Raw genomic sequence first — 21,865 nt, 5'->3', positions numbered from 1 at the left:
ATATCGGTCCCTTCCAATGTATACTCCATACATTCGATACTGGTAAACTTTGCCAATGCCCTGGAAAGGACATAACACTTATCCAAGGTGTAAGTATACCTATCACTGATTATCATGCCAGTCTAAATCGAGTGACTCGACAAATCCGGGAATTAAACTTTCGAACATATATATAAACATGATTATATTCCACTGTGCTGACAACACTATAATCATGAACAAATACATATGTTCTGGACCTAATAGAATTTATATATTAAACAATCATGAAATAAATCATGTGAACCATGCAACATAAAATGTTATTTAAGATCTTTATTAATTAGTAAATCTGATTATATTGAAATGGGTTTTATTTAGGGCACAAAACCCAACAATGAGTACCTCTAGATTTAACATTTTCAGGACAAATCAAATGAATATTTATTAATAGTTTCTACATTGTTCATTTACACTTCAGGCATTTTTGGACTCATTCTAACTCAACTTTGAATAATATTAATTTTTAGTTGGCAGATATCATGTTGAATTATATCGTTCTTATATACTTTGTCCATGAATAATTACAAAAATCTTTATTGATCACAATTGCATTTCTCTTCCCTGATCGAGAGAATTTTTAAAAATAATGAATTCTAATAATATTTATTCACAATAAATAAATATTTGTAAAAACCATATATACTATATGACATTGAACTTTAGCTTCAATACATATAGTTATGAATTTATTTCATTTCTAAGGTGGAGTCATATGTGTATAATTAGAAATACATAAATTTATAAATTTTATAAATCCATAATCATATGATCTTATCACATCGATAAGAAGCTATGTAATAAAAATATAATAATAGCTCAAGTTTTTTTTTTTTTAAAAAGATATGATTAAAACATTTTTCTCAAAACTAATTTAATATATTTTATTTTTTAGATAAATTAGGGGTGTTCGCGGTGTGGGTAGTGCGAGTTTAGGATATCTTTTCAAACCAAATCGCATATGCAGTTTTTGTTGACCAAAAGTCAATCACTCACTTATTTTGATGATAAACAAATATTTGATTATTATTTGTTACTAATCTTTTCTTGATCATTTTGCAAGCAAATTCACAAAGTAGCAATATTTGCTCGGTAAAGTTAAACATAATTAAAAAAAGTAGATTCAACAAGTATATCAACTACTTCATACTTCATAAGTGCAAAAGTTTCATTAATGGATCAACAATTCAAGACCCTATTCAAAAGAGGTCTTCAAAAGCTCAAAGTCAAAAGTTAACCCAAAAGTCAAAGTCAAAGTCAAGTCTCGAGAAATGTCAACTTTGGATCAAAACATGCAAATCAAGCTAAGAAGCTCTTCTACATCAAGATTACACACAATCAAATGGTATAAATTTACTTTAGTCTTGTTAAAGTGATTTGCATAGTAAACTAGGTTTATAACTACAAATTTTGGCCCACTCACTAACTTGTGCAACAAGTTTTCTCACTCGATGGTTCAATTTTTTTTTTTTGATTGACTTTCTAAATAAAATTTAATTTAACTAAGAGAACAAAATTATAATTTCTGAAATAGGATAATCGAGTAGAGAGTTATGGCCGTTTAGTGTAAAAATTTGGACTTTTCCCACTCCCTGGAATCAGGTTAACCGGTTTCAAAGAGATTAACTGGTTCACCAGAAACCTGTTAACCGGTTGGCAGTCTCATTTTTCGCGTCCAACGACTATAAACGGCTAGTTTTCATTCCTGCACTATATAAACTCATTTTTCCAATCAAAAATTAAGGTTGATTGAGCTTCTATTCATCATATAACATCATTCTAAGTGTTATAAACTAAAGAATTATCATCTTTTCATAAACACACCAACCACACACACGTGAGCCAAACTTGCTCTTATCTTCGCTTGTGTGCTTGCAATTCTCTCTAGGATTTTATATTGTTTTTCATCTTATTAGAGAGAGGTGAGGTTGGCACCTATAGAAAAATAACTCGGTTGTAGGTGAGGTTGACACCGGTTTCGTAAACAACCTGAGAAAAGTGAGATTGGCACTTCAACAATCCGGTGAGGTTTATAGTCCGTGGAAGAAAACTATTGTAAGAGGTTTGAGAAAAACCTTGGTGAAAAATTCCCCAGTTGTAAGGGTTAGTCAAGCCCGTTAACTTGGCTCGATATTGGAACTCAAAGCTAGGTCCATAGCTTTGAAGACCAAGGACGTAGGTGGCTCAGTTCTACCGAACCTTGTAAAAATTGAGAGTTTGCAATTTCTAACCCTTAACCTCTTTACTTTACAAGTTTGATTATTTGTTATAATATATATTACTTGCATTTATTTGATTAAGTGTTTAATTGCTTAGTTTTGTGTTAAAAGTTTTAATTTACTGAAATTAGTTTAAATTTCCAATTCACCCTCCTCTTGGAAACATATCTCGAGCTAACAATTTTTATCATAGCAAGGGCTCAAATTATTTGATTAGATTTTACAATCTAGAGCATGTCGTTTCCAAGCAATTCACACAATAACATGCTAGAAAGTTTAAGCACAAGTAGAGCACCATTCTTTGATGGGGTAGACTTTCCTTATTAGAAAATTAGAATTCAAACTTATCTTCAATCTATTGATTATGATTTGTGGAATATTGTATGTTATGGTCCTTACATTCCTATGCATGTTGTAGATGGTGTAGAAACTATAAAGAAATATGATGCATATGATGAAAATGATAAAAAGATGATGTCTAAGAATGCTAAGGCTAAGTATGGCTTAATATGTGGATTAGATAGAGATATATTTAAAAATATTGAGCATGCCTCCTCAGCTCAGGACATGTGGAAAATGTTAGAAGTAACTTATCAAGGAAGTAGTGCCATTAAAGAAACTAAAATTTAACTTTTAGTTACTCAATATGAAAATTTCAAGATGTTACAACATGATACCATTGCTAACATGTATACTCGTTTCACAACTATTACTAATGGTTTGAACTCTCTTGGCAAGGTACTTACACAAAAGGATATGGTGACCAAGATTTTGAGAAGTCTCACCAAAGCCTACCAAGGCAAAGTAGTTGCCATCCAAGAAGTCAATGACCTCTCAACTCTACCATTGGAAGAGCTCATTGGTTCTCTCATAAATCACGAGATTTTCATGAATGCTTAAGAAGAAGGGGAAGTTGACAAAAAGAAGAAGAACACCATTGCATTCAAATCCACTTCACATGATGATAGTGAAGCTAGTGAGGATGGTGATAGTGATATGGAGGATATAACCCTACTCACAAAGAACTTTAAGACGTTTTTGAAGTTCAAGAAGAATGCAAATAGATTTTACAAAGGGAGTAACTCAAGGGAGAGCTCAAGAAAAGATGATCAAATTATTTGATATGAATGCAAAAAGCCCGGTCATATGAAAACGGATTGTCCTTTGAGAAAGAGGAATAGAAGAAGGGCAATGATGGCTACTTAGAGTGAAAGCGAGAAAGAAAGTTCTAAAGATGAACAACATGAGATAGCCAACACTTACTTTAAGGCCATTGATGATAAGGTAAGTAATCCTAACCATACAAGCGATTTTGAAAGTGAAAGTAATGATGATGCACTTGATATGTCTTATGATAAATTATCAAAATCCTTCAATGATTTGTTTGTTGATTTGAAAACTTGCTTGCTAAGAACTCAACTGAAAGAAAGAAAATAAGTTTATTGCTTGAAGAAGTTGAGGCTTTGAAAGTCAAAGAAAAGGAGTTTTTGATTGAAACCCAATGCAAAAATTGTTCCTTATTGAAAAAGATGTTGTAAACTTGAAAGCTAAAATTGATGATATAAACAAGGTGGTTTACAATTTTACAAAAGGAAAAGAGAATTTTAAAATGATGCTTGGGAGTCAAAAATCTGCTTTTTCAAAAAGTTGTATAGGATATAACACTAGTGTGAAACAAAAATTTCTCAGGAATTTCTTTTTCAAATCATCTAGTAATTTGAACTTAACTTGCACTTATTGTAACCAAGATGGTCTCACTAAATCCTATTGCCATGTGAAAATAAATGCCTATTTTGGTAAGGCTATTTGGATACCAAAGGTTTTAAAGACTAAAATCAAAGGACCCAAAGCTATGTGGGTACCAAAAAGAAAGATATAAGTTTGTTTTGTAGGTATTAATAAAGAGGAACCAAAGTTGGCTCTTGGGTGTTGATGCTATGCCAAGTTCCTACATTACCAACAAGTCTCAAAAAGCATAGAAAAAGAGTGTGTCAATTCTTGAACACAACCAAAATGAAAAAATTTGGGAATCGGTAATATCATTCATATACATTCTACTTATTTTGATGAGACTAAGATCCCTAGATGAAAAGAAAATGAAATTTGAAGTGTTTTGCTAATTGACTTGCTTTTGATCATTCTTGTTCATTCTCTTATGCATACATGTTTAATTGGTATGTCACATACTATTTCTATGCATACAATTTTTGATTAGTTGAGTTTTGACATTCTTGAACCATACATGTTGAAAAATTCAGATTATAAGTCATTATGCAAATTTTTAGTGAGCTTTGGACATACTTTTGAACTAGTGTATATGTAAATTTTTCATGTTTGGCTAGTATATGCGTTTATATGTTTGAACATGTCCAAATGAGTGTATTTAGCATGCCTAAAGGTTTTTCTTGGTTGAAATATGCTTTGAACAAAATTTTAGTACGTTATTTACTTATTTTTAACTTTTTAAGGCCAAAATGGGTGAAATTTGCCAAAATTTCATATTATTGAGAAAATTATTGTTTAAAAGCTTGTACATGTCTAAATACTCATATATGACCTGTCTCAAAAAGAAATTTTCAAAAATAATGCTCAAATCTTGATTTTGGTACTATCTTGGATAATTTTGACTTTTTAAGACCTAAAAGAGTGTTTTTCACCAAACTTGCTCAATTTTTATATTTTTCAATTCCTTAAGTTTGTACACCTCACATTTGATATTTTTGAACTACTGGAAAAAGAATTTTTTAATTTGGTTGCATAGAACTCATTTTTGGTAGATTTCTAGTTTTTAAGGAAATCGAAAAGCTTACCGAAAAGTTAGGATTTTTGACAGTTTTCTGATTTTCTTGTTTGAGCATGTTTGTTTGATCATATATCAGCTGTCAAAAAAGATTTTGCATGAAAATTCTGCATAAAATCAATTTTTAGTAAGTAAGTTGCTTAAAATGACCTTCTATGACCAAAATGAGTAAAACTTGCCTAAATCTCTCATTTTTGAAGCATATTCTGTTTTTTCAGCTTGTACACTTCATATTAATCGAGTTTAAGCTGATGGAAAAAGATTTTTTTCAAAAAGGATGCATAAAACTAATTTTTGGTACATATGGTTTTTTTGCTTAAATTTTTTGAAAAACTTACCAAAAAGTCTGAATTCTTGTCATCTAATTGATTTAAGTGCATAAACACATTTGTTTTGTCATACTTGAGATGAGAAAAAGGTTTGAAATCATATCCATGCCATTATTTACCTGCATCTCTTACTTTTAAGGTTTTTGACATATTTTTTTTGGTAGATTGAATGTTTAACTTGTTTTGACTATATGAACTTTTATCTTTTTATGCATTTTGAAATTTCTCTTTACCTATTGTGCTTCATTGATACAAGTCATATCTTGTATGATTAAGGGGGAGAAATATATTTAGCTTGACCTTACAGCCTATGCCACCCTTTTTGATGAAATCAAAAGGGGAAGAAATATTAGAATTGATTATTTTGGCATTAATCATATTATGCTTTCAAGTATTAACAAGTTTATTGAGTATATGATTAAGGGAGAGCTTTGTCATGTTAAGAAAAGGTAACAATAAATATGCAAAAGTAAAATATTATAAATCAATATATGCATATATTAAGGGGGAGCTAAACTCAACATGTTTGAATTTACTTTTTCTTTCCTTTAAAATAATCAAATATTTTGATATCATCAAAAAGGGGGAGAACATTGACCAAAAGTCAATCACTCACTTTTTTTGATGATAAATAAATATTTGATTATTATTTGTTACTAATATTTTTTTGATCATTTTGTAAATAATTCACAAAGTATCAATATTTGCTCGGTAAAATCAAACATAATAATAATAAAAAAAAGTTGATTCAACAAGTATATCAACTAATTCATACTTCATAAGTGCAAAAGATTCATCAAAGGATCAAGAATTCAAGACCCTATTCAAAAGAGGTCTACAAAAGCTCAAAGTCGAAAGTCAACCCAAAAGTCAAAGTCAAAGTCAACTCTCAAGAAATGTTAACTTTGGATCAAAACATGAAATTCAAGCTAAGAAGCTCATCTACATCAAGACTATACACAATCAAATGGTATAAATTTGCTTTAGTCTTGTTAAAGTGATTTGCATAGTACACTAGGGTTTATAAGTACAAATTTTGGCCCACTCATTAACTTGTGCGACAAGTTTTCTCACTCGATGGTTCGAAATTTTTTTTAATTGACTTTCTAAATCACATTTTATTTAACTAAGAGAACAAAATTAGAATTTTTGAAATCGAATAATCGAGTAGAGAGTTATGGCCGTTTTAGTACGAAAATTTTGACTTTTTCCACTGCCTGGACTCAGGTTAACCGGTTTCAAAGAGGTTAACTAGTTCACCAGAAACCGGTTAACTGGTTTGGAAACCGGTGAACCGGTTTGCTCAGTGGCAGTCTCTTTTTTTTGCGTCCAACGGCTATAAAAAGCTAGTTTTCATTCCTACACTATATAAACTTATTTTTCAATCAAAATTAAAATTGGTTGAGCTTTCATTCATCATATAACATCATTCTAAGTGTTCAAAACTAAAGAATTATCATCTTTTCATAAACACACCAACCACACAAACTTGAGCCAAACTTGTTCTTATCTTCTCTTGTGTGCTTGCAATTCTCTCTAGGATTTTACATTATTTTTATCCTATTAGAGAGAGTTTGCTTTGTATTTCAAAATTACATATTCATTGTATTGAGAGGTGAGGCTGGCATCGGTAGAAAAACAACTTGACTGTAGGTGAGGTTGACCCCAGTTTTATAAATAACCCAAGAAAAGTGAGATTGGCACTTCAACAATCCGGTGAGGTTGATAGTTCTCGGAAGAAAACTATGTGAGAGGTTTGGGAAAAACCTTAGTGAAAAATTCCCCGGTTGTAAGGGTTAGTCAAGCCCGTTAACTTGGCTCGATATTAAAACTCAAAGCGAGGTCCATAGCTTTGAAGACCAAGGACGTAGGTGGCTTAGTTCTACCGAACCTTGTGAAAATTGAGAGTTTGTAATTTCTAACCCTTAAGCTCTGTACTTTACAAGTTTGATTATTTGTTATAATATATTGCTTGTATTTATTTAATTAAGTATTTAATTGCTTAATTTTGTGTTAAAAGTTTTAATTTACTGAAATTAGTTTAAATTTCCAATTCACCCCTTCTTGGAAATATATCTTGGGCTAACAGTTTTTGTAATTTTTGAAACCGCAACTGCACAGCAAGACATTAAAATTACAAAAACTACACCGCAAAAAATGTGGTACGGTGCGGGACGGTTTAGGCAGTTTACACTCATCACTATCAAACATTAAAATAAAAATAAAAAGATTAGTGTAATAAAGTTTCAACAATTAAAAAAGAAAAAAAATATCTTACCAAACTTTTAATGTCATATATACTAATCAAGTTATGGTAGTGAATTGTCTCCAAAAAATTATATAATGTACATATATATATTATATATATATATATAAAAAAAATAATATGTTAACGATAAAAAAGTTAACAAAAAATAAAAAATGAGAATAATTTATATGGATGTTCCTTAAATTTAATTGTATGACATGAGTTTTGTGAGCACATGAGTTGTTTATATATAAAAAATTATAGTGTAAAGTTTTAATACTTTTGTAATATATAATGCGGTGTTGTTTGAACCGTGATTATTAAATTCGATACCCCAAACCGCACCGCCCAATTTGGCTAAAATGCAAACTGTAACTGCAATGTAAAGAATTTCAAACCATATTTTTTGTACGGTAAGGTGTGGTGCGGATGGTTTGTGCAGTGTGAACGGTTTGATGAACATCCCTAAGATAAATAAATAAAATCTTATATATTCAAATGAATTATATTAGCAAAATATTTATCAATACAAATATAATTTCATCTTATAAACAAGTATAGAAGAAAAATTAAATGAAATTTTCCATATATTACTTTTAAAATTAAAAATATCAAAATATACTTTCACTTTTTCTATGTACAAAAGATATGCACATTCTTCTTTTGAGCATTATAAATTAACAATAAGAAGAATCTTCTAGTTCTTTAACAAAATTTAGTCGAATCCTTTTATAATTTATTGCATATGATTGATCATGTCAAATCAACTCGATTCATGAACTTTGAGTTCACTATAATTTGTATTTCAATACAACTTTTGTAAGATAATTTGTAAAATCATTACAACATATAAATAATCATTACAAGTTTTATTTTTATATATACGAATAATATAATTATATGTTGACGGTGAGAACTCGCCAACTAACTTGCTGTCCAGAATATCAAACTCAGAACTAAGATGAAGAGAAAGATGAAATATAAACTCAAGTGGCTATCTCAAAGTAGAGAAAAAATAAAAATTTTCTATTACTCTCAATATAGTAGTTACAAGAATGATTTTTCAATCCCTTTTCACATCTGAGGAAGGGGTATTTATAGGCTCTAATGGCATGAGATATATGGTTGTCCCAAAGAGACAAGATGTCTCTTTTAGGCTGGAAATTGTAGGTACAGGAGGTGGCCTTAAACCTCGTACATTTGTCTGGTGTCAGATGGTACTGAGTCCCAGGGGTAGTGGCTGTAGTGCACCATTGGTCGGGTATTTAGACCTTGCATGTGCAGTACATCCACTTATCGTACCTCCTCACTTTCAGAGCTTGCAGAAGGTGTGGTCGTACTCTCTTTCATGCTTACCTTGTCCTTGTGACGGTATCCTTGTCGCGGTCATACTCTCCTCGCGTGCTTGCCTTGTCTTTGTGGCCATATCCTTGTCGCTTCACTCTCCTCGTGTGCTTGCCTTGTCCTCGTGACTGTATCCTTGTCACTTCACTCTCTTCGCGTGCTTGCCTTGTCCTTGTGACCGCATCCTCGTCGCTTCACTCTCCTCTTGCGTGGGAAAATTCCACAAAGTTTTGTAAGGTCATGGCCGAGTGACATGTGCAATATCATGGCCGAATGACTTCCTAAGGGTGCATGCTGAGTGACTTCTCAAGAGAGCATGCCGAGTGACTTCCCGTGATGTGCTTGGCGAGTGACTTCTCGAAAAGTGCTTGCTGGGTGACTTGAGGATGGTCCAATACTTCTTTGTCAAGTGGGTCTTACTCGTCATGCACCCCTTTCGTGTTTTTAGCATAAGTCCCTCAATATTAATCTGATGTGGGCGATTCAAGTTTCTACAGAAAGTTAAGAAGGAGATCTATAAAGTGGAGGCAGCTTTGGACGACTAACATTTCATTACCTTTTCCAGTTGACCTTTTGAATTTTTATGGCCGAGTGACCTTCTTGAAGCCTTGTACCACTTCTATTTTTTGAGCATAACTCCCTCAATATCAACCCGACTTGGGTGATTCAAGTTGTAATAGAAAGCTGAGAAGTGTTGGGATTTTATGCCCTAAATAATACCCATTACAATACAATCTGATTTGTTATCAATAGAAGATTAGAAGTCATTTATGTTTACATGTAGTTTTTCATGTTTATGGTTTAATGTGTACAAAATCTGTTAAGTCCAGAACATATAGTTATTTACAATTACACTGATGTCAACATAGTGGAATGTAATTGTGATTAAATGCTTCAAAAGATAATGTCTCTTGATTCATCAGTGCACTGGATTTACAGTGATGTGATAATCAGCGATAAAGTATACTTACACCTTGGATAATTGTTATGTTCTTTCTAGGACATTGGCAAAGTATGCTAGTTTTGGATGTAAGGAGTATACTTTGGACTGAGACCGATATTGATCTTGGTAAAGATATTATAATCTTACCATTGTATCTTTCTAAGTCAATATCACTGGTTGATCTTAGATCAAAAGATTTTAATCCTGACATGCTTAGGTTCAATCTCAAGAGTGTTAATTGTGTTCTTTGATTTGTTAGTTAAGCCTACCTTTTGGTCCGGGTAATACGTACATTTTGGGAACATGATAGTACAATTGAGTGGGAGCGCTAAACATTGATATGGAATCTATAGCTTCTATCTAGACATAGAAGTGAAACGATAATTTCCTTCGAGCTTGGCTTAATAGAGATAACTGGAAGAGCTCTTATTTCAGTGATTAGATTAGTTTACTGAAATATCATTTATAGGAAGCTAAGCGTTTTAAGGATAAAATACATTGAGGGGTGAAATGGTAAATTTATCCCTACTCGGTGTAAATCATCTATGGAGGATCTTTGATTATTGGGATTAGAACATGGTTAAATGTTTATAGCGTATCTATATCGTGGAACATATAGAGCGTTCTATATAACTGGGAGTGCAATTCCAAGTTCTATGGTGGATGCAATAAGGAATTAATAAGTTAGGGAATTTACTTAGTAAATTCTAGATCTGCTTATTGGAAGTTCAGTTGTATAGGCCCACGGTCCCCAAACTAGTTGAGACAATACTGCTTGTAAGACTCAGTTAATTGATTTCAATTAATCAATCATAATTCTAAAATTAGACTATGTCTAGTTTATAAATTTTCACTAAGCTAGGGGTTAATTGTGAAGAAAAGAGATTCTAGGGTTTATTTGTTAATTAAGAGACTTTGTTAAGTCTAATTAATAAATATGTTAAATGGTAATTTTATTTGATAATTAATTTTAATTATTAGATAAATAGTTTTGGCATTTCAGTGGTTGAATTGGAAAAATGGTATTTTTGAGAAAATAAGATAAATAGTTAAAAAATGCCAAAATTGCAAAGTGGGGACCCACATCCATGGCCAGCCACTTATGGCTTATTTTACCATTTATTTATCATTTTTAATGCCAAATAATTCTAACCTTAACCTAGTTGGATTCCTATAAATAGATAGTGATGGCCTCAAATTTAAAAAAGATGATGAAAACACTTTCCTTCAGTCAAAATTTTGAGCCATCTTCTCTACCTTATTCAAACCCTTCTTCACTCTTTCTCTCTTCATAATTTTGAACCCTATAGTGATAGAGTAAGTGCCCACACACATCAAGTGGTACTCAATCATAGTGTGTAAGGCTGTGAAGAATCCAAATTTAAGAGAAGGAGAATCGGGCTCAGATCTTGGTGATATTCTACTACAGAAATGATACAAAGGTTAGAGATCTGAGCGGAAGGAGTCATTTAATTTTGCTGTACCCAATGTAAGGTTTCTCAAACTTTATATGTGTTTAAATTACACAGTTTTTTAAATTCATAGTTAGGTAGTTAAATAATTTACATGGTAGTAAGTCTAGATCCTGGTAAAACATATTCCAACAAGAAGGAGATCTCAAATTTGAGATGTCTTTGGCCGAGTGAAATTTCATTGTCTTTGCTGATTGACCTCTTGAATGGTCATAGCTGAGTGGCCTTCTTGAAGCCTTGTACCACTTTCGTGTTTTGATCATAACTCCCTTAATATTAACCCAATTTGGGCAATTCAAGTTTCTATAAAAAGATGAGAAGGAGATCTACAAAGGTGAGATGTCCTTGGATAAGTGACCTCTCAATACCCTTACCGAGTGACTTTGTCACTCTCAAGGATGAGTGATATTGTCACTCTCATGGCCGAGTGACATTGTCACTCTCAAGGCCGAGTTACAAATATCACTCTTAAGGGTGAGTGACATTGAGTCATTCTTGGGCCAGGTGATTTCTACCATGTCATCTCTCATGCCTTCCTCAACTAACCTTAGAAATTATAAGCACCAATTTATGGGGTTAACACTTGCCCCTAGTCTTCAAGAGTTCTTTTAAGTGTTCTTGGAAGCCTAGATATTAGGGTGTCTTTTGGATGCCTTGTGGATTTCTTCCTTGGCACGCACTTTAAGAAAGAACCTACTGCACATAGGAGGCTCCTCTTCATTTCACCATCTCTTCCTTGGCCTAGTGGTGATTTGCAAGCCTCCTTTTCAAGAGGTCTCAGGTTTGGTTCCCCTTTAAGTCACTCATTTTTATGTGATATTGTCACTCTCATGGCTGAGTGACATTGTCACTCTCATGGCCGAGTGACATTGTCACTCTCATGGTTGAGTGGCTTTTATCACTCTTGTGGCCTAGTGAATTTTTCACTCTCATGGCCGAGTGACTTTGTTACTCTCATAGCCAAGTGACTTTCTCACTCTCATGGCTGAGTGACTTTTGTCACTCTCATGCCCAAGTGAATTTTGTCGCTCTTGAGGCCCAGTGACTTTGTCACTCCCATGGTCGAGTGACTTTTGTCACTCTTGTGGCTGAGTGACTTTTGTCACTCTCATGGCTGAGTGACTTTTGTCACTCTCACGGTCGAGTGACATTGTCACTTTCATGGCCGAGTGACTTTTGTCACTCTTAAGGCCGAGTGACTTTGTCACTCCCATGGCCGAGTGACTTTATCACTCTCATGGTCGAGTGGCATTGTCCACTTGTGGCTGAGTGACTTTTGTCACTCTTGTGGCTGAGTGGCTTTTGTAACTCTTGGGACAGAGTGACTTTGTCAGTCTCATGGCCGAATGACTTTTGTTACTCTCATGGCTGAGTGACTTGTCACTCTTGTGGCCGAGTGGCTTTGTCACTGTTATGGCTGAGCTACTTTGTCTTGACGAGTCACTCTTGTGCATCTTTTGGTTGGATGGTTGTTTTGACATACATTTTTTACAAGTGCTTCTCCTCTCGTTCGTTGAACCTTGCATCCCATCGATCCTTCTTTGTCATTTATGAAGTAAGTTTTCTTATCCTTGTTGAAAATTCTTGTTGTTTACTCATTCCTTATTTGTACAAGTTTTGTCTTTCTTATAACTTAGAAAATCGAGTTGCATGTTACCCCTAGAGCCGTTGTATCTACTTTGTTTGCTTAGTGAAATTTTGTATTTTAATATTCCCAGTTTAATTATTTAATTAAGTGATTAATTAAATGCGAAATAATGAAACTGGTACTGAAAACAGTTTTTCCATAGTTACAGAATACAACTCTGTAACTCCAGAGAAACCTAGAAAAACAAACAGTGCATAAAAGTAAAAACACACAAGATTGTTGTACGTAGTTTCAACAATCCTTTCAGATTGTTACTAGTCCACGGGGCCACGCCCAGAGATAAGATTCATTAGATCGGTATCAAAAATACAAAGAAATTGACTTATGCACAAATAGACTCCCTCTTATTGTATGCCGCAAGCTTGATGCATTCCACCTACTAACCGAATCTTGATAAAACTCCAAGAGCTCGAAATCCCTTCGATCACCTTGAAGAGTGATTGAATCCTCCCGATTCAAGACTGAAAGGCTATCTCTCGAAAGCCTATACAACCATCTCCCGAAGGTTGTGTGCTTGTATCATCCCGATGCAAGACTTCAAACGCAATCTCCTGAAAGCTTGTAAACACCTTCTGCCGAAGGTTGTGTGCTTGTATCCTCCCGATGCAAAACTTCAAAAGCAATCTCCCGAAAGCTTGTAAACACCTTCTCCCGAAGGTTGCAATGATGTTCTTCTTCGATGTAGGCTTGAATACAGACTCAAGACAATACAACTACAAAAAGACAGAGTAAGAGTCGAACAACTCTTCTCTACATAGCAAAGACACTCTTTCCTTAAGATATGAAAGTGAATGAAAGAGATACTAAACCTAGCTTCTATAAGGTGTATTTATAATCAATATACACCTTATTGACAACTTACACACGGTCTGAACCAGACCCCAGCCCACTAGAAACTTCCCTAAAAAAAATTCTTCAATCAGTCCAGGAATTTCCGTTTCGTTACCTACAGAATTGTGGGCAGTAAGTACAACTTTCCTTTTATAGAAAAGGAAAGTTTAACTTCGGTTTTGTCTTCAAGAAATCTGATTTAAGAAAATGGGAAACTCATACAATATTAGAATATACAGCTGGTTAGATAAGAATTAATTGTGTAATCAAACTTACCATTTTTACCTCAATTTCCATAAATAGGAAAGCTAGACAACTTTCCTTCCAAGTTTTGATACACACAATGGGGAAACCAAATTAAACATACCAACCGATATTAATAGAAAATAATAAAATATTTTTGTCAATTAAATATGCCAAAAATGGAAGTAACACTTAGCAAACTTTGTAGTTCCTCTTCTACTTTTAAGGTAAGGGAGTCGAGTGATTTCACCTCGAGTTGGGCCGGAATCTTAGGAAAATCCTCCTAGGGCTAACTTTATTTACATCTCTTCCTCACACTCTAAAGTCCTCGAGAGGATCCTCATGAGAGATACACTAGGTTGCTATCTAAGAGGGGCGACCATTTAGGGTGGATTGTCAATTGCTAGGATTGTCTGGAAAGAGTTTGATCTGAGATTCATTTGATCTTAAGGGGGAGCTAATTGACCTAATTATTGACCCTAACTTATATTTATATAGGCTTGGGGTGTCGTTAATTTAGATTGAGAACGAGTTGTTGCATCTTGAGAATACCTTTCCTCAGGAGCTTGCCCTTCCCCCTTCACTTGATCTATTTTTCTTGATGATTGTGGGAAGAAGTCTGATTCTTCCCCATTCCTTTTTGGATTACCCTAATTAAGACTCGAGCTTGTCGAATACCTGAAAAAAATTGCAACTGTAAAGCCCGTGCTTACCATCATTTCCTTGTCATGTCTTTATGACTTATACTTGGATTTCCCTTGTATACTTATATCATCCAAAAATACATCCCTACCTCCAGCTCTTCCAATTGCGATGGTCATTTGCGTCTCAAGACAGCTTTGGTAGAGTTAGCTGCCTCAAACACAGAACACGACAACCTTCAGACCCAGGCAATACCGACCTAGAGTAAATGAACTTTAGGCTTCATTGAACTAGGCAACACCCCAAATTGAGGAACTTTCCTGACAATTCCAATCTTCCCTAGACCTCTTTGCAAGAAGTTCGAAGATGAAGCCCAACAAGGCGAGACAACCTCAATGCCTCTATAAAACAGTTACAGAGGCGTATCAAGATCATGAAGAAGAAGAGAGATACAAGTGAGGCTAACAAGGTGGAACGTTTACTATACTTTGTCTGGTTTACTAATTCTAATGTGGACTTTAGTGTTCTTGGTTCCATGGCACTCCAAATGGTTCAGGAATTCAAAAAGAACCGTGAAGAACAATGAGCAGCACGCGAGGCTAAGCACTGTGAGGGCGCCAACACTAGAAATGGCCAGTAGTTTCTTTTTTTTGTGGGGTCTTTAGGATTTATTAGTACGACCCTCATGCTTTCCGTTTGGGTGGCTGTAAGACTCTATTTCTATCCTCCACATCTTTAACATTTGTAACTGTTATTAGTTGAGTGACTCTGAGGGTTATTCTTTGGCCAAATGACTTTTCCTGTTATGATAAGCAGGTTTTTATTTCAGGGAGTATTGCTCTTTGAGCAGTCTCATCCTCTTATTTATTTCTTCATCCTTCACTTGAATGGGAGGGAGCTTATTGTACTTGACTGCGCTACAACCTCTTGATTTGTCTATATTCATCCTTTTACTTGGATGTAAGGGAGCTTATTGTACTTGACTGTGCTACAACCTTTTGATTTGTAAATGTTTGTTTACGTCTGAGAGGTGTCCCTCTTGTTTCAACATTTGGCCATGAGTATCTTTCAAGATCTCTTTTGGCTAGATGACTTTTGTCACTCTTGAGGCCGAGTGACTTTGTCATTCTCATGGCCAAGTGACTTTGTCACTCTCTTGGTCGAGTGACTCTTGTCATTCTCAAGGTCGAGTGACTTTGTCACTCTCACGGCCAAGTAACTTTGTCACTCTCATGCTCGAGTGGCTTTGTCAATCTCATGGCCGAGTGACATTGTCACTCTTGAGGCCGAGTGACTTTTTTTGCTCACAAGTCCGCTAGTGGGTTTTGCGAGAAGGTGTGTATTTCTTTTGTCAACCAAGGGTAGCTAATCCTTGCCGACTTGATTTTTTTATTCTCTCCTCCTTGCTTCCTTGCCCCGAAGTGTATAACGTTATTGATAGCATTGTACACTTGAATTCCATATATCCTTCAACGATAGTACTTCTTGAGGTGTTCGACATTCCATGCCCTTCATACTATCGTGTCATCTATGTGTGCCAATTGGTATGTTCCTGGTGGGATGACTTTGGAAAGCTGATAAGGGCCTTCCCAATTGGCTCCCAACACTCCTACCCCTTGGACTTTGGTGTTCGGGAGGACCATTCGTAATACTAGAGCCTCGGTCCTGGTGGCATGTACTCAAACTCTGGAAATTTGGAGGTAGTGGCTCTGATTGTACTTCTCTCGAGAAGGTTGACCTCCATTTCTGAAGGTTGGCCTCCATCTCGAAAGCCTAGCCTCCATCTCTTGTCAGGCGCATAGGCAGGTGCCAGCGCAACTCTGCCAAAACCTACGATGGCAGGACACTTGGGGGTCATCATTGGCAGACCCCATATGCAGGCAAGACCAGCAAAGCTAAGGAGAACTATGCTCGAACACTCTATGACGAGCCCAAAAGCAACATCGTGGTAGGCAAAGAACGAGACTCTAAGCAACAAAATCTTGGAGAGCCCACGATCTCTTTCTCAAAAGGAGATCTTGCCCAAGTCAGTTTCCCGCACAACGACTCCTGGTCATTACTGCACAAAATTGGGAATATGACGTGGATGGTGGACAATGGAGCCTCCTTCAATATTCTTTTAAAATCAACATATGAGAATATGAGGTTCCAACTCACTAACTTGGCTTCTTCCAGTCAAATGATGTATGGCCTCTTTGGCCAGGGCATCACACCCATCGAGTATATCAAATTACCTCTCATTGTTGGAGAAAATCCAACCACCAAAACTCTGATGGCGTAGTTCTTCCTAATCAACATTCCCTCGACTTTCAATGGCATGATGGGCTGACTGGCCTTATACAACGTAGGGGGAAGGATGTTGAGAGAAGACCGAAAATCTACATGTCACTGTTACAACTTGGCCTTGTCCATAGCCAATAAAAAGAAGATGCATCCACCAAATTAAGAGCATACAAGCTTCATGACAGACTTAGGCTTGTACTGCTACAAAATCACGCCCTTCAAGGCTGAAGAATGCAGGGGTCACATATCAGAGGCTTGTGAACAAAATGTTCAATGTGTTGGAATTTATTTTACCAGGATCTTAGATCTACTCACAAGTATGTTCATTAACACCCTAAATATGAACTTTCTAAAACGATGAAATAAGCACATATAAAGTTTAGGAAACCTTACATTGGGTGCAGCGGAATATAATGACTCCTTCTGTTCAGATATCTAGCCCTTGATTCCTTTCTGTAGCAGAGCATTATCAATATCTGAACCTGGATCTCTTTTTCTGAATCTTTGATGCTGAAACTCCTTCTTGCTGAAAGTTTTTCTTCACGATCTTCCTCACTATGATTGAGGTATCACTTGCTGTGTGTGGGCACTACTCATACACTAAGTATTTTGAAATTTAAGGAAGAAGAAAGAGAGAGTGGGTTCGGCCAAAGATAGGGAGAGAGAAGGCTTAGTTTTTTCTGAATGAAAAAGTAGAAAATTTAAGTGTTAATTTCCTGAAGCCTTCACTATCTATTTATAGCATTCCACTAGGGTCAGGTTTGAATTATTTGGCATTAAAATAATGAAAATATCAGTTTCAATTTCCTACAAAAGTGGCCGACCCTATACTAGTGAATTTGGGCCTCACTTTTTGCAATTTTGCAGTTTTACCTTTTTTGCATCTGATTTTCTCAAAAACACCAATTTTCTAATTCAACCATTTAAATGCCAATTCTAACTATTTAATAACTATAAATAATTATTAAATAATATTGTCATTTATCATATTTATTAATTGAACCATACAAAGTATCATAATCAACAAATATGCCCCTAAAACTCTTTCTTTACAACTTCGCCCTTACTTAGTGAAAAATTCACAAATAGATTTAGTCTAATTTGAGAATTATAATTGATTAATCAAAACCAATTATATGAGTCTTACAAGCAATATTATCTCAACTAGTATGGGGACCATGGGTCTATATAACCGAGCTTCCAATAAGTAGATCAAGAATTTAACACTAAAATACACTAACTTATTAATTCTTCGTTGAATCCACGCATAGAACTTAGAATTGCACTCTCAGTATATAGAATGCTCTATATGTTCCACCATATAGATGCATCATTAGTTATCCATTGTTATAATCCTAATGTGATCACTGATCCTCTATATGAATGATCTACACTGTAAAGACTTAAATTACCGTTACGCCCTACAATGTATTTATTCCTTAAAACACTTGACCCCGTATAAATGATATTTCAGCTTATGTGAAATGAGTACTCCACCAATTATGTTCGTTTGGTCAAGCTCGAAGGAGATCATCCTTTGCTTACTATTTGCCAGATAGAAGCTATAGATTCCATGTTTATGATAGCGCTCCCACTCAATTGCACTACCGTGTTCCCAAAATGTACGTATCACCCTGACCTAAAAGTAGGCTTAACTAACAAATCAAAGAACACGAATAGCCTCTCGAGATTGAGCCTAATCATATCAGGATTAAGATCATTTGATCTAGGATCAACTAGGCGATATTTATTTGAATAGATATTACGGTAAGTTTAATAAATCTAAGTCAAAGTTCAATATCGGTCCCTTCCGATGCATACTCCATGCATCCAACCTGAGCTTTACTTTAACCAATGCTCTGGAAAGAACATAGCACTTCTCCAAATGCAAGTAAACTCTGTTGTAGATTATCATATCAGTAAAACCCTATGTCTGATAAATCTAGGAAACTTTATTCACATAGTCATGTTTACTTTCCAATGGGTTAACGGCACAATAAACAGGATCATATGTGAAAAGGGTTTCAGATGAATTTATACATTGTGTACATATAATCATGAAATAAATCATGTGAACCATGCAACATTAAATGTTATTTCTGATCTATATTAATAAGTAAATCTGATTATATTGAAATGAGTTTTATTTAGGGCATAAAACCTAACAAACTCCCACTTGCACTAATATAAAATAAAAAGTGCATTTCAAATAATCTCAACACATTGATATACAAATCAAGTGTAGTAGTAGTAAAGTCCTAGTAATAGGATCTGAAAGGTTGAATTAACCACAACCTTTTCTCCACCATTACCCTTCCTTAATCACAAAATCATTGATAATGTGAAATTCCTCTCTATATGTCTACTCTCTTGGGATACTGGATTCTATACCTTTGGCAACTACTTTTGGTTAATCAGGAAATTAACACTAGTAGTTTAAGGCAATTTGGAATGATGCCAAAAATGTATAGAACTTTCCTTAGACTGAATAAGTACCTTTCCTGCAACCTTCACATTCAGTCCCTCTCTGGTAGACCTAGAGACTTCAGATAGGTTTTTACACTTCTCCAAAATCACTATTCCACCCCCAGAGTAATCACCATCTTATCAGAAAGATTTACTAGCACAAAGGCAAATTTCGAAATCTGATATGGTGTAGTCTAAGAGTTTTAAACACACCCTTATAGACTAACATATAGTTCCTCTTCTTAATCTTAAGATTTACTTGATTGTCTTCCAATGTTCTTCTCCTGGATTAATCTGATACCTACTCATTACTCCCACTCAACAGCAGGTGTCTGGTCTAAGGCATACAAAAGCATATCTAAGACCTCTCACTGTTGATATAAGAAATTCTTTCATGGCTTTATCTTTTCTGGAATAGTTGAGACTTTTCCTTAGATAAATAAAATCTTTGTCTAAGAAGTTGTGAAGCTTCTATAGATTGCCATTAGAAAGAAAATGCTTCAGCATCTTACTAAAGTAAGTTGCCTGCATTAGAGTAAGTAATTACCAGGTATACCACAAGCCATAGGTTTAGATAAACTCAAACCTATAATACTAGGAACAAGAAGTTTGTTAAGTCCATTGAATAGACTTATAAACGAAAATTTCCTTTTATGTCCTTGTAATAGAAAACTTTAGGTTGTTCCATGTGAATGGATTAAACCATAGTTCTTTTGGCTTTCTTCTTAGTTTCTTATCTTGACAATCCATTGCTTGTTTAAACTCACAATGGATTTTAATCACTAGTGTCTCCTAAGTCATAAGAAGGTGAGTTCCTAGAAACTCTCCCACTACGACAAGGTACCGTGAATTATGTCTAAGAAAATGGTATTAACCTCTTTGGTTGTGACAAGACAACAGAGGCAGTGGGATCATCATATGTCAAATAAGATGATAGAATACTTTTGGAATAAAGAATTAAATATCTCCTTTATTTGCTACTTTATTTTCAGACTTAGTCATTGTCTTAGAAAAGTAGTATTTGTTTGAACAAATACTTTCTTATCTATTGACTATGGGATGGTCCACCCCTAATCACTTAGAATAGCTAACAAACCATGGTTAATAGTTCTAGCTTTTCTTAAGATTTTGATTAGGTCATCCATGAATCTAGTAATGATTTACATTAAGTATACAACCATTACATCATTCTGAAATTGTATTACCATAGAAGGAATTAGGCAACGACTAGTAACTAATCATCAACATGCAACTCGAAATTTCTGGGGAGGTAAGTTTGGATATAATTCAAAAATCAAATTTAATGATCTTTGAACTGCATATCTACTAACTATTTCTCCACCCCTATCAGTTCGCAAGATCTTTAACCACTTACCTTAATGGTTTTAACCATTGCTAGAAATTAATAAAATATTTAAACATTTCAAATTTATTGCTAAAAGGTATAATCTAGAGTTATCGTTTTAAGAATACAACGAAAAACTCATATCCACCCCTGAATGTACATCCATCTGCGAATGAGATGAACTACTTTTAGTGGATATAGGCATATTAACTCTTTGCAAAGATCGATCTTGTCAAATCCACTATGAACAAGATACAAATGCCATAGATTAAAAAAAATGTGGTAGTGTCTTTTGATGACTTAGGTTTAGTTACATCAACGAGTTCTTAGAATACTGCAAGTGGATCCTGGTCACAGAATACCTAACTCATATTCCATACAGTTTTAATCCATTAATATAAGATGGATATTAAACACTTGAGAAAGTGTAACTGTATTGTATTCTGGAATTAGAAATATAAGAAAATTTCTATTGGTAATCTAAAATTAAAGTCAAAGACTTAAATTTATACCAAATATAATGAGTAATTCTATCTTGGACCAGCACTACTAATACAAACTCTAAGTCAGATTTGCCCATAAAGTAGGAGATTTCTAAGATTGAGGATTTATATCAATTGGGAATAGAATTTTGGGATTATAATCATGTGCGTCATTTAATTTCTTAAGAGAAAATATAATTACATGAAATGATTTATAGACCATTCATCCAATGATATATTATTGAGCTAATTCGAAATGAATAAGCTAAGAGGAATTAGGATAATTTCGTTTAAAATAAGAATCCAACGATGCTTCGATTAGCGAAAGTCAAAGTAATCTTATTTATACAATCTTCTTGTTTCATATCGTAAAAATACTAGTCTAAGGTGTCATCAATTGATGAACAGCTAGATGTCGCATATACAATATTTATCTTTCGAGATCTAACACTATTATGTATGTCTAATGGTGAAAATCCACTAGGGATTTATCTCATTAGATAAACAAGCCAAGTTAGACCAACAATGAAG

The sequence above is a fragment of the Cannabis sativa genome, chromosome 3 (assembly GCF_029168945.1).
Source record: "Cannabis sativa cultivar Pink pepper isolate KNU-18-1 chromosome 3, ASM2916894v1, whole genome shotgun sequence".
Classification (NCBI taxonomy): domain Eukaryota; kingdom Viridiplantae; phylum Streptophyta; class Magnoliopsida; order Rosales; family Cannabaceae; genus Cannabis; species Cannabis sativa.
Note: the sequence above shows the minus strand (reverse complement) of the source record.